We start from the raw sequence: 15,036 nt of genomic DNA, 5'->3' as shown, positions 1-15,036 counted from the left end.
CCTCTCACGCCAGCACAACACACACTAACAAACTAACCACCACCATGTCAGTGTCACTGCAGTGCTGAAAATAACCCACCTACCAAATAACACCTGCCCTGTGGTGATCCTGTGTCATCCTTACTAGGGGTGGGCAATATTATATCGTTTAACAGTAAGTAACAGTAAGTGGATCATGTATTTTATTACAAAATGGTTTATTATTCAATCAAAATACAGTACCAAAGCTCAGCCAAAGCTATTAAAGCTACTATAGTGCAGTATATCGTCCACTGGACTACAGTCCAGTCTTTAATAATATTTAAACTAATTCCAGACCATAAATTTTCATGAATAAGCCATTAACAAAACTGTATGTGGGCCATCACTGCAACAGTTTAAAATCTAGACAAGCAAGGAGAGTTAGCTAAAAAGTGCTATGGACTGAGGGTGCAAACGAGAAAATAAAAGAAACTGAAATTCATTAACACATTACCAAAAGCATGCACATTTTTGGCAGGGAATTTCTGACCCTGTTTTTTTCTTTTTACTAGGAATTCCCTAGCATTCACCCTAAAACTAAACCTTATTTGATTGTATTACTTTAAAATGCTAGTCCAGGTATTTTCTTGTATTACTATCAACACTGGCAAAAGACTGGATCACACTTTTCTAATTAGTGCGTCCCTAGTTTAAACAAATAAGTAAAAGTAAGAGACATGGGGCTGTATACTCTTTTTATTTTATACAATTTTTCAAATGATTAACACTAAAACCTATTTTATATACAGTAACAAGCACAGCTTCATTAACTTTATTAGTTCAAATTAAATGCCATTTAAAGATAAAGCATCCTTAACTTGAATTTGATCAATACAGCGCAGCACTGGGGAGAAGGGTCGCTGGGAGATGAGGTGTCTATCTAATGCTGTCTGGTTCGTAAGTGGTCACTGCTGTCGGGAGGATGTAGCCCCAGCGCAAGGGCAATGCAAGGGCAGAGTGGTGGAGAGGCCGTGCAACGACTACTCTCTGATGACTCAGAGCTGATTAGAGCACACAAAGGCAGCAAGGTCAGTCTCCCCTTAGGCCCATAATTCACCCGTTTAGATCCCCACACAGCGCCCATTAAAACATCAGGGCAGGACTTGATCATCGCGGCACAAGCAGCAGTAAAAGGAATCCAGCACCGCTGTGCCATCAGAAAGAACCGTGCAAACCTGCTTTATGAGCCAATCCTGCAGCAGCACAGGCCAGGCTTTTATGTCACACCCTGTGATGTCACTCACTCTTTCTTTCTCTCTCTCTCTCTCTCTCTCTCTCTCTCTCTCTCTCTCTCTCTCTCGCCAACAAGCCGTTCAAAAAATAAAAAAGAGGGTTTAAAAGGGTTTGGTGTTGACAGGAGGTGTGGGGTAGGAGGACTGGGATGGGGGAGATGGGGGATGGTGGATTAATCCCGCAGTGAAAGCTTTTAATGAATCTTAAATCAATATGCAAATCTATTCTATTACAGCAAATAAATGGGAAAAAAAATCAGTGCAAAGCAGCAGCACCCGACCAACACCCATAATGTTATTATTATTAGAGATATAATGATGCAACAAAAACTGAAAATTTATCTACTCGCGTGACCCGGTGGCTCTTAATTAAGTGTATACATCTTCCTTATTGATTGCTGCCTATGAGGCCGATCAATCACTTTCAGCTCGAGCCGACAGCCCGTGGTGGACGCGGGCCACGAGCAATCGCTGATGGAGTATTGATTATCATTTACATTTCCTTGAGGTGTCAGGGAAAAAGCCAAACAAAGGCTTACCTTCGGACACGGGGCTCGCAGAACTGGGCTCGCACCACTACTGTACAGTCTCTGCTGCGACACCTCGCTGGATTTAATACGGCAAATTGAAGCCAGGCTGCGGTCTGTCGCTGGAGAAGAAACCGCTCAATAAAACTAATACCAGCCATGCAGCGCAAAACATCAGTTAAACATTTAGGAGAAATGAATGGCCCAGTGTGTTTACAGGGTATGGCACTGAAAAGCACGAATCAAACACAATAAAAAGACCCCCGCTCCCTGCTCTCAGCCTGTACTGTCACAGCTGCTGCATCTGAGAAAATTGTTCTGCCTCCTTAATATGTCCTCTATCCGCTATACTGCTCTCTGCTTCAGCTCCACCCTTAACCCTCCTCATACCTCACATTAATGCACTTACAAATGGACAAACCATACTGGAAGCACTGTGTGTGGGCCTGTTGAGCTGTACATGTGTGTGTGCGAGCGCATGTGTGTCTCCCCCTAGTAGACGAACGACTGTGTCCTGAAAAGGGGAAGAATCTAAAGATGGTGCAATATTCCAGGAGGCTTTACATAAGCAGTGACAGGCAGCTGCGGGGCCCAAGCAATAAAACACTGGTACGCAGTACATGTCTGTGTGTGAGCCGGAGAGTGTGTCTGTGTGTGTGTATGTATATCTGTGTGTGTTCGGCACAAAGCTCGCCTCATGCCGTGTCATTACAGCAGGCAATCTCTTAGCTAATCAGCAGTGTCACACTCAGCCCCACACTCCAGTCGGCAGGGACAGCCCAATATGGCTCCATTCTCCCACAAGATGGCATCTCATTTTCCACTCTCTTTACTGACAACAGCCAGCCAGCCAGCCAACCAACCAACCATCCTAAAACAAAAACACTGGTTCGTTCACAGCCGTTATTTTCCTCCCCTCGTATTCTTTTCATTGTTTTACTATCACAGCAGCCCAAAGTAATCCCGCACCACTTTCATTTCCCAACCTTCAAAACTGCGTCGGTTTTGCTTTAAAATTACAAACCTCCCCCCACCCGTTCCTCTGATCCTCCACAACCACTCCCCAAAGGCCGACTCTCGTCTGATCTCCAGCAACATCTTGTAGTAATCTGCGAGAGGTCCTCGTAATTTGCACAAGGCCTGTTGGATTCTTTAAAGCACTGCTGGCACGGAGCTCAACCATCAGCTCTGACCGTTGTGTCTGGTCACCCACTGCTTTTACACCGGAATGCTGCCGCAATATAACAACGAGCCTCGGGCTACAGGCCTCCGAACTGGAATTACTCAACTAGAAAATGTCATACAATACCAATGCTCCAACGTCTTTGACGTTTATGGCAGTGTAAATGGTGAGCTTAATTGAATCTGTCCTATGTGCTGTTATCACGCTGCACTGGCTAAAAGATCAGTTAACATCTAGTCTACGTCATCGCTGGTGAGCAGAGCCATAAAGATATATGATCTACAACAGTTAAGCTAATAAGACACCAGTGGCAAGAGCAAACATTCACACAAATGAATTTTACTTAAAATCTTTCTTTACCAATGCAATTCTTTAAGTTAGTACAGAAATAAATCATAAAATGCATTGCCAGCAAAACAATACAAACAACTCAACTCCCTCAATCAGAGCAGAGCATTCCCCCTAAGCAGCTCAGGGTTAGTCCCTGCATTCCTTTTCCTTTAAGATATTAAGTGCCACAGATGTCAATTCACTGTTCCTGAAATCCTGTAAAACTGTAGTTTCAACATCTATTACAAGGCCATTTTCCAAGACTAAGGCAGCAATTAGTCCATCCAGTAAATCTTTACTAAAAGTAGGGCTGTTTAATCTTTTATAATACCTTCAAGACTGACTCTCTCAGTCTGGCTGCAGGACAACCATTAGATCTTAGATCTGCTGATAAAGGGGATAGCAGTGTGCTCTCCTCACACTGTAACACTGCTAAGCTCACTGATGCACACATTGTACTCTTAGCTTAGCTGCTTAGTTTGTGCAAAATAAAGAATATAGTAGAGTCGGCACGAATTAGTTCAACAAGGTCATGTCACACACCACATCCCGTCAAATTGAAAGCTATAGCCCTCTTAACAGATTCCCCAACAACAGCTCATTTGTGCTCATAAAGATTGTGTTCAACAATCATAAGAAATTGAAACAGTGAGCCCAATATTGTGGGTTCAAATGAATCATGCGGCAAGTGAGTCATCGCACCACAAAATGTATTGAGTTGTGTTTTATTATCAGGACGAAGACTTGAGGTTTATAGTCTCTGATGCAAAAGTATAACTGCACCTGTATTGACGCAGACTGAAAGAAAAGAAAAAAAATCACTGGCCGTTGTGTATTAGTGGTACTTCTCTAATATTAAAACAATTTTATTGCAACAGCAATATTTTTGGCAATGTATTTGATCACTGAACAAATACACACAGAATCATGAATGGGTTTTTGGCAAGATTACAATCAGCATTATGCCAGAAGAGACCTTTCTTGATCCTGGGCTCCTCCTACAGTTGGGAAGTGTAATTATAGTTACTAAAGAACATGCATTTCTGGACAAGCTGGAAGATACAGAACCATCACTGAAAGTGAAAATCATATAAACTAAGGGAGTAGAGCAATATCACAGGATTTGACAAAAGTGCCGCCCTCTTCAACAAAGAGAATACATAGTGCAGTTATAGCAGCATTCTGGGCCTGTAATGAAGTGGTAATGATAGAGATGCTATTCGTACCATCACATATGCTCTTTGAAATGACTGTACTCTATCCAAAACTTTTGGGAGATATTTGGAGAAGAGTAGAGAGATTTACTCTAACAAAAGCAGGATAAAGTATTTTTAATGCTCAGGATTTAGGAAGCAATGAAAACAATGAATGAGCAGGTGTTTCAATTCTTTCCTACATGAAGTGCATGATGTATTTTTCATATTCTAGTAAAAAAAAAAAAAAATTGGGGCTTTTTAACAAGCCCCAGTATGCAAGTTGTGATTTTTGTTGCAGCCTTCGTCCTTGTGTTCTTGTCCACATCACTTCTGAGAAGTCACGGCCACGCTATAAATACAGACTGTAACAAAAGCCACATGACAGCTCACAGAATACTTGAAGAAGAGTTCAGGGATCCAGCCTAAAGGCACAAGCCAAGCAGCTCAACTCACTTGGAGGAAACACGTCTGTATTTTCTTCCTGAGTTCTGAGCAGCGCTCTTACAAATCCTCTTCTCCTCACTGACGTTCCAGACGAGACAGGATGCAGCATGTGTTTACATGAGCCTCCAGTTTTGTGGAGGTGAGAGAAAACTACAGGGAAGCACAAACCTACCGGCTAAGGTGAGCAGGCACGTGTCAAGGAGGGGGGAAAAAGCCGGCCCGGCTCATTTCTGCCAGGTTGCCCTGAGTGTCAGCCGAATATTTTAAAAACAAGAGACGAGAGCGCCGCCGCCACTGCAGCCAATTACCCTACTTTTGGCACCCGTAACACACGGAAAAACAGCTTCTGAGAAGAATGAGAGCGCAGGCTTGTTGTGTGTGCTGTCAGTGAGTGTTGGCAGATTGTTAAATTTAATGAGTACACAGCAATTGAATGCCCCATCAAGGCTTTGTGTTGTGTTTTTTTCTTTCAGTTTTTTTTTTTTTGAAAGAACAGCCGTGCACTGTCCAGGATATCAGACTTCTCTTGATGCTCTTCGGGACACAGACATTGATTTCTAGTGAGCACTGAGGAGAGAAACAAGCTTACCAAAGTGACAAATCAAAGCCAGGCTTCATGTCGGAAAGTGACATCACAAAGAACGAATGAACGAATGGAGCTGGCTGTCGCTCTCTCAGATTATTTGCTGCTGGTAAAAACCAAGAGGAGGTCAATGAAGAACTAAACAGGTGGGGTTCGCAGTTAAAACAGACTGTTTAAAACGGGCAGTGTTTTACAACAGCTGTAAGTAGATAACTAACAGGTGACAGATGATAGTAAACCCTTCTGAAGAGTCAGAGAGATAATTCTGTTTTTATGATCTGCAAACGGAAAATAAAATAAATCAGAGCTCAAAAATAAAAAGGACACGGAGGGGCCTATGCTCAGACAACTATTATGGCATTTTTCTGAATACAGTTTGGCAAAATCCAGCAAAAGTACAACTGTTTGTCAATTTTAGTCAAGTAAGTCAATAGTAGTATCCCTAAATTTAAGATAAACAGAATAGTAGAAAATCAAAAGTATCCTTTGGGAACAGGGGCAGAACAAATTAGATACTGCAGGCAATTTAGTTTTTAATGCCTTCACTTCTTACAAAACTATATTCTAACTGGATAAGCCAGCCCCTCTCCACTGTCTGTTGAGCAATGGCTCTCTAAAGCTGCTTTGCTTCCCTAAGGAAACCCAACTTAAGACTAAGAGTCAACAAAGAGACAGTTCTAGACACTCTGGAGCCCCCTGTGGACAGATGTAGAAATTTTCTTAAAATCATTTTAATCCTTTTGTATGTTTGCAAACTTTGAGAAATCTAAAGGTATGATTGTCATTATTGAATAATATTTTTAATATGAGAAACATGCGTATATTACATTGTCTGCAACAAAATGTAACACTCAAGTAAAATATTTCCACAACTGGAGATGTACTAATACAGCTCCAGTACTAGAAGACTGGAGGACTTTGGGGGGTTTTACATTTTCCAGTTTCTAAAATTAGTCAAGATGGCAGTGAGGTAATGTGAAAGTACCAGATATCAACAATAGTGACATACAAGGGAAAAAAAATTCCCCATTCATCAATACCACAGACAGTACAGTGTTTATTTAAGTTCCAAAGAACATGGGAAAAGTTATTGTACATAATACTAACCCATTACTTTTGGCATGCCATTGTATCATGTTCTAATACACTGCCTGGCTCAAAAAACACACACTCATGCTTTTATTGTGGCATTTTTTCTTTTTTTTTTCAATAAGCTTCTACAAATGTCACAATATTTATTCAAATCCATTGTTTCATAAAAGTTTTCACAAAGATGATGGTACAAAGCCTTCCGCTGTACAAAGCCTTCTTCAGCACATCCCAAAGATTCTCAATGGGGTAAGGTCTGTAAGATCTGGACTCTGTGGTGAACAATCCATGTGTGAAAATGATGATCTCATTCTTCCTGAATCACTCTTTCACAATTCCAGCCCCATGAATCCTGACATTGTCATGTTGGAATATGTTTGTGCCATCAGTTAAATCAGTTGCTCAGTTAAATCCAGGTGGCGACTTCTTTTTTTGGCCAGGCAGTGTAGAAAAAAAATATATATATATTTGTTTTTTGTGAACTGTGTACTGTTAGACCAAACTGTACTATTCAGCCCTAGTTTGTACAATCTGTGAACATGGTCCTAAAGTGATATGCTTCATACGCTGAGCCACGCAGCTCATGCTGTGTCCGTCTGGGTCTTCAGACAAGTGAACAAATCAAACCTCGGATCAAAGAAGCCATATCCAAGTGCCCTGGCTCTGCATGGAAATCCGGCCGTCGTCCTGCCTGTGTATTGATGAATCAACTTCAGCGAGCTCGCCAACATCCGCATGGGATTTCCCCCAGGTTGCCTGACACTTCATAGGAAAGTACTTCCATTTACAACACATTATTTACTGCTCTCTCTCTCACTCGCTCTCTGCGATTGCTTCACACAGGCTCTGGCAGCGGCCGCTCCAAATTGCCCTCATGGGTGAATTCTGAGCACACTCTAGCTCAAAAGATAGATTCACACTATGCCAAAAACGCTAACCAGATTACTTCTATTCTGTCACCGGTCTCCCCAAGGCTTCCCGGCTCTGAAAAGAAAAGACAGAAAATCCAGGATTGCAGGAAACAACATGATTGATGTTAATAATATGGCGAGGGGCAAGCAAACACAGTAGGCAGTGTCACATTCTCACGGGGAGCGGTAATCTTCCATGTAAAACTACACTAATAAAAGACCATCAGCGATGCACTGGTTCCTTTTAGTCTATATGCAAATGCTCGCAGCTAACCAAGCCAACAGCCAGCAAGACGACAACAACACGTTATGAGTCACAATCATTAGAAAATGACTGAGGTTCCGTTCTGTGTGTTCAGCGAACAAGATTCAACGACGGGGAGCAGCGCTAGACTGTCATTTCAGCTCAGGAAAAAAAATATATAATTTTGCATTCTGTATTTATTCTGCTTTCTGAAGCTTAGCACAATGGGTTAGAATGGAGGAGAGGGGGTGAAGACAAAAAAAAAAAAGAAAAAGAAAAAAAACTCGAATACATGGAGTCTCTTTAGGAGGAAAAATAAGCACAGCTGTGAGGAAGTGTTTGTGACACTGGTTTTGTTCAATTGCTCAAACACAGCTCCTCTCTGTGAGACCCTTGAGATCTCTTCATGCCCTCCAGCCAGTTGGGAATGATTACTAATAGATGCCTCCTACGCCGTTCGGCTGCCTCTCTCCAGTTCTGTGTCACAGAGAAGTGAGAAACAGTTTTTCACAGCCTAGCACAAAAAGGAGAACAGCTCTGTTCTAAAACAATAAGCCAAAGACTGCTGCTTCAACACAGATGGGGTTGGACTTAACAAAAGACATGTAGGAGGTAAAACTGATTTTTAATCATATACTAAACAAATACACCTCATTTTATCAAGAGCAAAGAAACACCAGTGCAGACACTATTTGTTATGTTTTCACTTAAAGACTTGATATCTCGTAGCATATCATGGCATGACAAAATTCATGGAATAGGAATTAATAATGCGTCCCATGTTTTTGCTACTTTTCATGGAAGCTTAAGAATGTGACACTGATGGGATGGGATATGCATTACATGTGGATGAAAATTTTATACAGAGTCACAATTCTAGCCAGACACTGCTGGTCACAACACTTTTACCACCCACTGCACTGTCCACTGTGGGTAGAAATGGCTTCTATGCCGTAAACTTACAAATCTATCACTAACTAATACAGGTGTGCTCGTTCCCAAGCTGACCCATACCAAGATAACACTTCACAGTGCATTTTTTGCCAACAAGGTCAATGTTTTTGTTTTGTTTTATGTTTGTGTGAGCTCACATATCAATAACAATTCTAATTCCCACGATTTTAGCATGACTCTTTTTATATCTTGAAATTAAGCCGGCTGTTTTGGTTAACATTTATTTGTTCTGATTAGCTGACCAGCACTGTTTCTCATTATAAAGCATGTAATCCTGATGTAATCCTTGCAACACTGGTGTGAGTGGGTGGACTGAACTGCTGTCATCTGAACAGGTGAATACAGTATATGTAAATGTGTTGGTTTTCATGGCATCACATCATCATCACACAACAAAGCAGGCTGCTTTTTTGCTGCCTAGTTTATATTTACATTCACCAAGCCACTACCTACGTTTTTCTCATGGTCATGTTTTTGAATTGGCCAGTTGGAGACATGGTGCATTATTATGCGGGAAGGAGCTGTTGGATCACAGATAAATTGTGTTTATGAAGGAATGCAAACAGTCAGCAACTATAAGAGGCATTCGAGCAATGCTAACAGGTTCAAAGTATGCCAAGAAAACATCATCAACATCATTACTCCACTTTCACCAGCCTAGACTGTTGAAACACAGCAGGTTGGGTCAATGGGTTTAAGCTGCTGCTGGTGCCAACTTCTGACCCTACCAGCTATGTGCCTCAGAAAAAAACAATATTTACCAGACGATGTCCAGTTTTGTTGAGTCTATGTTCCTCAGCAGCCTCAGTTTTCCGTTCTTGGCTGTTATAAGAAATTAATCCCGACATGGACTCCGCTGTTGTAATCTATAAACGTCAATGTTCACCATGTTGTGCAATCTTAGATGCTTTCCTGTTTGCTATGACTGTATATTATGTCTGGAGAGTTATTCTTTGTTAAGGCCTCAGCATCTCTGTGGACCACATTTACCAGGCTGTGGAGAACAATGTAACATAACTGCGGAGAAAACAAACAACCACAGACATCACACACATGGAAGCTGGGTGACCACTTTACACAAAGACACTAAGCAACAAAGCCTCTGATTGGTCGGTGAAAAAGAGGCATGGCATGTAACAAACATGGAGAACACTGACAGGGCTTATAGACAGGGGTTTTTGACCAAACAGAGATAATAAATTCTATGATTTGTGGCTGCAATAAACAGTTATTACTCCTCATATTGTTTTAGCATTTGCTAACGATCATTTGTAAGCTCATAAGCTCTTTCCATTGGTAATGGAACATTATATCATAAATACAACAGCACCGCCTGCAGTTGTGGAGCATACACAACACACCAAGCAAAACAAGCAAGCTTGCGAGATCCTAAATACACGTTTGGCTTTACCCAATGCTTGTGAACTTCAGTCACAGGAAGCTGAGCACTTTACACCATTCTTAGTAAACTCTAGAGAGTGTTGTGCTGTTAATCTGAGAAGATCAGGCATTCTAGAAACACTTAAATCAGCATGTCTGGCACCAACAAATCACGCCATGCTCAAAATCACTGGGATCACACTTCTCAGAGTAAGAAATGCACAACATGAAAAACATTGGTGGTATTTGAATTTGGTATATTTGTGCATGTAGATGTAGAAATGCATAATTAATAAACAATAAATAAAAAGCAGAAAAGAAAAGGAGGAAACAGTTTAAAATCCTTCAAGACTTTAAAGAACTAAACTGAACAGAAAAGATTCCTACAGCTGATATGAAGAAATCCTACCTGAAGCAAAATGCAATTAATTAAAACTTGTTCAGGCTTTTAAAAGCTTGCATATAATACCAAAAAGAACACCATGAGCTTTTCAACAAATTATCATTCAATGATCAGAGTACTCAAAAGACCCACATCATGGAAAACTGAATGTTCTTCATTGGAATCTGATGTAGCATGTAAACACTGTTCACAAAGAAGAAGTTTACAAAGATGTTATTCACTCCATTTATGGAATGCAAGCTGCAAAAACAGCCTGTTTGAATGGTGAACAGAGTGCCTCAGGAACAAAGAGCGGGGCTGGAAAACAGTCAAGTAAAATCAATTACAAATACTACTGGCACATAAATCCACAGCCACCTCAGGAGAAAACCGTAAAATAAAAGGAAAACATGGAGCACGGGCCTTTTCAAGCACACAATGAACACAGTCTGCACACATACTCTTCATATTTATCCCATCACACACTAGCAGTCACAGCAAAACAGCCGCTAAGAAAATTCGGGCCTCGGTTAAGATGTTGAGAATCTTGGCCACAAAAAATACTCTCCATCCTCCTCCAATCACAAGCTGCTGAAAGCTCCATTTGGTCGTGGTGCAACACAGTGGCAGGTGGCCATACAATTCAGCCTGTGTCTACTACACACTGAATGGACTGGAACACAATGACATGATTATGATCTTATTCAACAGTGGGGCTGAGCGTCCAATTAAACAAGCACACTTCCTGGAACAGGGGGGAAAAGATAAATACTAAGATGTTTGAGTTGAGCTGTTGCTAACCCAACAATCTGACTTTTAAATCCGGAGAGATTTTGGAAACGTCAACATTGGCTATGCTGAAATATTTGAGGTGATGAAATTTCCCATGGCATACTTCACAATTTAATATTGCATAGAAGCATAATTGGCACGACAAAAAGAATAACACAACACAAACCTGTTGTCATGGTCAAGCAAAAACCCTTTATCTCCATTTGTGTCATTTTGTAATGTGATATATATATAAAAATGTGGTAGCTGATCTTTGCACTGTACCAAAAATTCCTAATGAATGGACTGACAAATGAAAGTTAAAAAGTTTTCTCCTGAAATGTTGCTATGTTTACACCTGGTCACTTCTTGGGTATCAGGATTATATATGAATAAGGCTAAGTCACATAAAAATGCAGCCAGTATAAACACACCCAAGACCAATTTAAAACAGATACTAATCTGACTGTACAAACCACTTCAGACGATGGTCTGAGACGCATTCAGGCGACAAGTTATAGCAGCAGTGAAAATGCATGCATCTCTTCAAAACACATTTGACCAATACAACAGACACAGCAGTAATAACTGCTGCATAACAATTGAATAAGCATATACCATTTGACACAGCAATCAGATTAATTATAGTTAGACTAATTATAGATGCATTTGACAGCCTGGTGAAAAGGTATATTGTGTATTATCTTATCAGAATACAACCAAGATAGTATTAACATAAACTGATCAGGAGTGCTGACCAGGGGTTCTAATTTAGCATTTGTCCTCATATACCTCTATATATGGTATTTGTCGAACAGTGATGAGACGTGACCTGCACATAAGAGCACTTACACAGCTAATCTGATATTCTCTGCACTGTTTGACTTGTTCTGCATTGCTCTAAACTATTCACTTTCACTACTCAACTGCCTGACAGCAGCTAAAGAGGAGAGCCTTCAACAACAGATCAATAACTCCACCTGATATTTGATGATTCATTATTGTACTCTGGAAGCGCAGAACCTGTAGGCTACTCTAAAACATCTTCATTCAACAGCTTCTCGAGATTCCTCGATTCACAGTGTCACATATGTACAGAGAATACATTCTACAAGGATTTAACCTCCCACAGTGGACAGTGCTGTGTGTGATAATAATTGTGACCGGTGGTATCTGTCTGGAACTGTCCAATACATACAGACAAGCAATGCCCACAGCTCAGTGCAAAAATCATGGGACACAACACTATAGTCACATGATGACCAATAATAGTAGTTGGCATGTTTGAGCATCACAATCTGACAGCAGCATATGTGAGAAATGATCAAAGGGCCTGTTTACACATGGCATTGTGTGCTTTTAGTTATCAGATCACAACCAGATCAGTCAAAGCCTTTTCTGTGTTCGGATTTGTGTTTGTGTTGGTGTTCATTTTACACAGGAAAGGACAAAATATTGCTCTGATCTGATCAGACTGGGGACAGCTTTTAATGACAGGTGTGAACAGAATGTGACCAAAGTATATCCAGATCTGAATTCAAAGCATGTTAATGCCAGGTGTAAACAGCCCCAAAAATGTCTCCAGGTTTAGATCCTGTATACACTGTAATTACTAATGGTAATTACTAATGACGGACTACTAATGGAAGAAGTGAACGCTAGCTAAACCTGGAAGATGTCACATCTGTGAAACGTAGGGCTGCAACGATTAGTCTTTAGTCTTTAGTCTCTTGACTCTTAAGTCCAATTCCAAAAAATAATAATTAGCTGCAGCCAGAACAGGACCGCTAGGTGTGATAGATGGTGTGAGATGATGATGGAGAAACAGACAGTGTGAGATAGAGAGAGAGTGAGAGTGCGTGTGTTTGAGTTTAAGTGTGTGTTTGACAGAGCGAGGCAGCAAAACAACCCAAGCAGCAGCACTAATTGCAAGCACTGCCACTGGAACCACCACAACAACATTAACCTAGGGTAGCTGGTTAGCTAACTACAGTCAGAAGAAGCCTTTTTTTGGGGGGGGGCTCCGAGTGGTCCAGCGGGCTAAGCGCTGATCGGGAGATTGCCGTTCGAATCCTGTTTATGTAGCTTGCCTTCAACTACCAGAGCCCTGAGAGAGATCAGTTGGCCTTGCTCTCTCCCCGCATCACTTTAAAGGGTGATGCGACCTGTGTCTGAGTTGATGTATTAAAACCGAGTCGCTGCACTTTCCTCCGAGTGCGCTGTGATGCTACTCTGCAATGCTTCATTAGCAGCAGTTTGAAAAGAGGCGGTGGCTGACTGTCTCGGAGGAGACATGTGCAAGTCTTCACCTAACTGGTGTTGGGGCATCACTAGTGATGGGGAGAGTCTTAAAGAATGGGTTGGGTAATTGGCCTTGTAAATTGGGGAGAAAATTGTAAATTAATCAACAATAGGACTGCAATAATTAGTCAATATAAATTTTATTGTTGACTACTTGTCAATTTGTAACAGTACCGCATTACACAAAGTGATGGGAACAGAAGAAGCGCAATGGGAGCTGTATAAATGGCTTACTCACACAGTTCACCCCCCAAAAACTCCAAAAGTGCCCAAACACAACAGATTACATATTTACTCACTAAATATTAACAGTTCGTACTTTCCCCATTTTAACAACATCTAGACATTTAAATGTCATTTAAATATCATGTTTAGCTGTTTTTATTGTTTTTAGAGATGAAGAACATGGCAGAAATAATCAAACAACTGCTGACTAATCAACTAATCGTCAGATTAGTAGACAACCAAAATAATTATTAGTTGCAGCTCTACATAACAACAGCAGCAACAAGCTCAAGTCTCCAGGAGACAATACCTCCCAGCTCTAAGCTAACTTGTGTGGTGTAGCTAAGCTAGCTAATAAATAGTCTTCTCCTGAAACTTTGCTGCTAGTACACAGAAGGACAGTCACACTGCAGGCTGTCCTGAACCCTGAAGAGCATCCCTGCCTTAGAGCAAAGCTTAAAGACACAATAACACTGCCGTTAGCCAGATAACTACAGAGCTATACGCTCTAAGCTAAGCTAGCTAGTTAGCTAATGAGCTAGCTAACAGCTCAGAGCTGCTGCTGCCACTGCTGCTGCTGTTCATTAACACACTCACTGGCTAATTGCACAAAAACAATGAGCTGCCAGCAGCAGCCAGTCAGTAGAAACCTCAGAAAAGAAGAAATAAATGCATCTCTGCGTGTGTGTGGGTCTGAAACGGGAGCTTTAACGTTGTAACTTACCTTATCTCCTGCTCTACAACATCAGAGATTTGTTTGAGATGGGGCAGCAAGCAAGCAAAACACAAAGCGGCAGGTTAATGTTAGCTAGCTAGCGGACACCGGCCAACTGCCACTGCCGCCGCTGCCGCTGCTGCCACTGCTGCTGCCAGGGAGCGAGTGGAGGACAGGAGGGAGCACTGGGGGCTTCAGCAGCGCTAGTGACCGGGTGGGTGGGTGGACGGGTCGGTCAGAGGAGTGAGCGTTAGGTGGTGTGGAGTCGCGCACAGCGCTGCTCGCCTTTCCCTTCAGTCAGAGAGAAAAAAGCCCCGCATGAAAAACGCTCCTTCCTGCGAGAGGGATGGACGGGGCGGAGAGTTCCGCCCACTTTCAGTGTCGAGCCCTGCCATTGGCCCCGGAGCACGGCCACCAAAGATAGCAGCCAATCACTGCGAGCGTTTTGTGATTTAAAAACGTGTGCGTGCCATTCTAAGTGACTGTGTTTGTGTGTGTGTGTGTGTGTGTGTGTGTGTGTGTGTGTGTGTGTGTGAACGTGTGCATGT

General features: G+C 41.7%; 1 protein-coding gene across 1 annotated transcript in view; it reads right to left on the bottom strand.

The window, feature by feature from the left end:
- The window catches only part of rerea (arginine-glutamic acid dipeptide (RE) repeats a), a 212,961-nt gene extending 198,198 nt beyond the window's left edge, over positions 1-14,763 (bottom strand). The window contains exon 1 of the mRNA XM_049463249.1: positions 14,498-14,763. The gene's annotated coding sequence lies outside the window, so the exon portion shown is untranslated. The remainder of the gene's footprint in view (positions 1-14,497) is intronic.
- Between the last annotated feature and the right edge of the window lie 273 nt (positions 14,764-15,036).

The sequence above is a fragment of the Astyanax mexicanus genome, chromosome 13 (assembly GCF_023375975.1).
Source record: "Astyanax mexicanus isolate ESR-SI-001 chromosome 13, AstMex3_surface, whole genome shotgun sequence".
In the NCBI taxonomy this organism is placed as follows: Eukaryota; Metazoa; Chordata; class Actinopteri; order Characiformes; family Acestrorhamphidae; genus Astyanax; species Astyanax mexicanus.
Note: the sequence above shows the minus strand (reverse complement) of the source record. Positions and strands in the feature narration are given on the sequence as shown.